This window comes from Otolemur garnettii, unplaced genomic scaffold (assembly GCF_000181295.1).
Source record: "Otolemur garnettii isolate 467f Iridium unplaced genomic scaffold, OtoGar3 scaffold00089, whole genome shotgun sequence".
NCBI classification, from domain to species: Eukaryota; Metazoa; Chordata; class Mammalia; order Primates; family Galagidae; genus Otolemur; species Otolemur garnettii.
The window spans coordinates 5,498,519-5,503,905 of NW_003852484.1; positions in this window are offsets into that span (position 1 = coordinate 5,498,519).

Below are 5,387 nucleotides of genomic sequence, written 5' to 3' on the forward strand. Positions count from 1 at the left end.
TACAAGGCTTCTCTAATCCTAAAGGTTCAAATTCCTAGCAATGGAATTTCTTTATTGAACAGTAAAGTTTTGAGGATTTATAATGAATTTTCTGCTAAAGATTTCCTGGAAAAAAATTCAAGAGAATATTTTAAATACAATTTGAATATATTTCTTTAAAAAAATATTGGTCTGTTGTTTTGCTGTATGTAACACTGGATGTAAACATTCAAATACCTATACATGGCTTGCTTATAATTTTCCTTCTTGGAGGCAGTATCTCTCAGCCTGAGATTACCACAAAATCATCAAAGCCATAAGGGAACTGAAGGAGTTGACTAGTTTCTTCTTCCACTAAGGGTATTCTGGAACTTCCAGAAAGGCACTTTCTCCCAAGGCAATCATTTCCATTGCTTAATGATGTGCACTGTTAGAACATGGCTTGGCATTAAAAAATAAAAACAAAAACTTTCTGTCTTCTATAATTTCTTCCCTCTTATTTTTATTTGCCCTCTATTAGGGAAAAAATTGATATAATATGGTAGGAAACAGATGAACGTTCACCATGGATGACTAAAGAGAATTTGATTAAAGGCCTATTTACAAAGATAGGCCTTTTCCCCTTAAGATCAGGAAGAAGGCAAGGATGTCTATTTTGTATGTAACATTGTATTGAAGGTTCTAGCCAAGGCAATAAGGCAAGAAAAAGCAATAAAAGGTGTCTGTATAGGAAAGGCAGAAAGAAAAATGTCCTTATTATTTCTTTTCTTTCTTTCTTTTTTTATTTGTTTCTTTTTTTCTGAAACAATTGTTTCATTATGTCACCCAGGCTGGAGTATAGTGATGTGATCAAAGCTCATTGCAACCTCCAATTCCTGGGCTCACCTGATTCTCCTGGCTCAGCCTCCCAAGTAGCCAGGACTACAGCCACATAACACCATCCCTGGCTATTTTTTTTTTTTTTAATTTTTATACACATGAGGGTCTTGCTATATTGCTCAATTGCTCAGATTGGTCCTGAACTTCTGGCCTCAAGCAATCCTCTTGCCTTGGCCTCCCAAAGTGCTGGGATAACAGGCATGAGCCATATGCCTGGCCCAAAGATTTCCTTATTTCTTATAGTGAGAATGTGCTGCTAATGATTTTTTTTTTCAACTTTCAGAATTTGTATTTCTGAAAATTTTCATCATCTTGTCTTTATTTTTAAAAGATTTTTTTCTTTTAAAAACCTTCCTGATTTCAAGGTTGACAGGTTTTGTCCCCCATGCAGTACTTTTAAGATGCTACACTGTCCTACCATCTGTCATAATTTTTAAATTATCTTTTCTCTCTTTGTTTAATTTTGGATAGCTTTTATCACTATGTCTTCAAGTTCACTAATCTTTCCTAATAGCTGATTAGACATCACACTGATAGATATTAATCACATCCATTGTACTTTTCCTCTCACACATTGTACTTTCAATCTTTAAAAGTTCATTGAGCTTTCTATATGGCTTCCATGTCTCTATTTAAGATTTTAACTGTTGGGGTACCATTTTAATATCTTTATTCAATAATCCTATAATTTATATCAGTTCTAGGTTGGTTTTGATTGATTTATCTTCCCACAAAGAGTTTTAATATCTTACTGCCTACTAATTTTTTTTTTTTTTTGAGACAGAGTCGCCCTCAGTAGAGTGCTGTGGTGTCACAGCTCACAGCAATGACAAACTCTCGGGCTGAAGCAATTCTCTTTCCTCAGCCTCTCTTGTAGCTAGGACAATAGGCACCCACCACAACACCTAGTTATTTTTTGTTTTTGTTTGTTTGTTTGCTTGCTTTTGCAGGCTTGGACTGGGTTCAAACCCACTAGCCTGAGTGCATGTGACCAGTACCCTAACTGCTGAGCTATGAGTGACAAGCCTACTAATTTTTTATTAGATTCCAGATAAATTAGATTATTATATTCAGATCTTTTTTATTAGATATTGAAAATAATAATGATATGAGAACAAACTATAGACACACACTCACACATATACACACCCCTATGCAATTTCTTTATACAATGGGAAACATTCCCTAATTACTAGTTTTCATCAGCCCATTCTCTAGGATATTAGAATATTCTATAATCCAGGGTTCTTTTGTGGTTTTTATATATTGAGTTCTAAATCATGTATTATTATGTGTAGTTTCTTATTTCTAATAATGCTGAAGGCATTGAGTTAGAGTTGATGAAATCAAATGCCTCGTTTTAAAACCAATACAGAGTAGCAGATGAGATGAGATTTTTTAATTAATTAATTTTTGAGACAGACTCTCACTATGCCACCATTGGTAGAGTGCCGTGGCATCATGGCTCACAGCAACCTCAAACTCTTGGGCTTAAGTGATTCTCTTGCCTCAGCCTCCCAAGTACCTGGGACTACAGGTGTCCACCACAACGCCCCACTACTTTTGTTATTGTTGTTGTTGTTGTCATTGTTGTTTGGCAGGCCTGGGCAGGGTTTGAACCCACCAGCCCCAGTGGCAGTGTCCCAGCCACTGAGTTATAGGCACTGAGCCTGGGATGAGGTTTTAGATTCCTTTCTGTTCTCTATGATAAATGACCTAGATGAAACCAATTGTTTATCCTTTAGAGAAATCTGACTATTCTATTTACTGATTTTTTTTTTACATGCATCCACATGATTTTCTGGACATATATACTCTACTTTCTTATTAAAGCAGGTTAACAAAATTATGATTTCTTTTTTTTACTTTTGTATGCCACCAGTAACTAGTAAGTAGTTCTTAAGAACAATTTCCAAAAACCTAAACATTCTGATCTTCAGTTTTCTTCTTTTTTTTTTTTTTTAAGAGACAGAGGCTCACTTTGTTCAGTCGAGTACCATGGTGTCATAGGTCACAGCAGCCTCCATCCAGTTCTTGGGTGTAGGCAATCTCTTGCCTCAGCCTCCCGAGTAGCTGGGACTACAGACGCCTACCACAACGCCCCGCTATTTTTTTGTTGTAGTTTGGCCTGGGCTGGGTTTGAACTCACCACCTTCAGTATATGGGGCTAGCACCCTACTCACTGAGCCACAGGCACCACCCTGATCTTCAGTTTTCTTATCGGTAATAAGGAAAATAAAACTTAGCTATTAGGCGGCACCTGTTCAAACCCGGCTCTGGCCAAAAACTGCCAAAAAAAAAAAACTTAGCTATCAAAAATGGTGTGAGGACTAAATGAGATAGCACATTAGAACTTCCTAGAAGAATGTCTGGCATATAGAAGGTGAATATCTATTGATATTCACTTCGTCCATTTTAAAATTCACAAGTCTACTTTCACAGTTGAAATTTTTACGTGATATTTTTTCTCCTTGAACCTATATTTCCATCCCACTTTCTCCACAGATTTTAACGTAATAGAGTATATTCTTACACTTAATGTTGGTAAGTTCCTCTATTTTGTGGTTGGGCAGGGAGGGATACTACGAAACTTTGAGTCAATGTTTTCTTAACTATGGCCCTTTTGCTCTGGTTACTGCTTTAAATTAATCTAATCCTTAGGAGCTTTTGATTGCATGATACCTGGTACATCTTTTCTGATGCTAGTCTTAGCTCCAGAAATGAAGGTGCCCACCAATTGGCCACATGCCTTCTGGTGAGCAGACCAGACATTAGTTTAGAGTAGTTGTTCTCGAAGGGAGGTCTCCAGATCAGAATCATGGCAATCTCTTTGGAAATTTCTTCAAAATGCAAATTTTCAAGCCCTATTCCAGACATACTAGGTCAAAAAGTATGAGGAAAGAACCCCATAATCCATGGTTTTACAAGCCCTACAGGTGATTCTGATCTATGATAAAGACTGAGAATTTCTGCCAGGTGCAGTGGCTCACACTATAATCCTAGCACTCTGGGAGGCCAAGGCTGGTGGATTGCCTGAGCTCAGGAATTTGAGACCAGCCTGAGCAAGAACAAGACTCCAACTCGAAAAATAGCAGGGTGTTGTAGTGGGTGCCTGTAGTCCTAGCTACTTGGCTGAGGTCAGGGGATCACTTGAGCCCAAGACTTTGAGGTTGCTGTGAGTTATGATGCTATTGCACTCTACAGAAGTTGACAAAGTGAGACTCTGTCTCAAAGAAAAAAAATTGAGAATTTCTGGTTGGAACAGTAGATGAAGGAAGAAACTGACTGTCCTAATACCCGGAACAACTTCAACAAGAGGCTAATAACTATGTGGAAGGAAAAATGAAAAGTTCAGAAGGACATGAGCAGGTGTGTATGTATGGCTGATAAGAGCAAAGGGTAGGAGCCACTGCCCCTGCTCACGCCCGTAATCCTAGCACTCTGGGAGGCTGAGGCAGTTGGATTGCTTGAGCTCAGGAGTTCAAAACCAATCTGAGCAAGAGTGAGACCTTTGAGCACTCTGGAAGGCTGAGGCAGTTGGATTGCTTGAGCTCAGGAGTTCAAAACCAATCTGAGCAAGAGTGAGGAGTTGTGGCAGGCACCTGTAGTCCAGTTACTCAGGAGGCTGAGGCAAGAAAATCACTTGAGCCCAGGAGTTTGAGGTTCCTGTGAGCCATGATGCTATAGTACTCTACTGAGGGTGACAAAGTGAGACTCTATCTCAAAAAAAAAAAAGGATAGGGCTTGGAGCATAGAGATACTCCTAAAAGGCAAAAGGAGAAAAGGTTGGGTTGAACATGTAGGGTCAGAGAAAGAAGACACAAACCCCTGGGGGTAAGGGGTCTGTCTCTGTGTGTCTGTGTGTCTGTCTGTCTGTCTGTCTACTCTTCGAGAATCCAAACGGTAAAGCTCTCCCTCACCCAAGGACCAGAATAAGGGTAAGACTAAAATACCTGCAGTCTTTTCCTTGGTAGTGTAGGCACTAACTCTTCTTCAAAGAATTTTGAAAATCTATGTTCTTTATAATGCATTTTTAAGTTGATATTTAGTTTTTCATCATAATTTTGAAGCACTGAAAGGGATATAATTTCCAGCATATTATAAATAAATCTATTTCATAACTCTTTTAAGTTTTTTTAATGATATCTAAATACCAGAATTTCTTGATATTCACTTCATCCATTTTAAAATTCATAACAAGGTCTGCTTTCACAGTTAAAAATTTTATACGATTTTTTTTCTCCTTGAACTTATATTTCCATCCCACTTTCTCACAGATTTTAACCTAATAGAGTATATTCCTATGCTTAAAGTCTTTTCTTGGTTACCCTATCAATATTCTACAAAAATAAATAAGTACATATGTAAGCTGAAGTTTTGAAAGTTTCTTGTGTCGGCTCGGCGCCTATAGCTCAACCGGCTAAGGCGCCTGCCACGTACACCTAAGGTGGCGGGTTCGAATCCCCAGCCCGGACCTGCCAAACAACAATGACGGCTGCAACCAAAAAATAGCCGGGCATTGTGGCGGG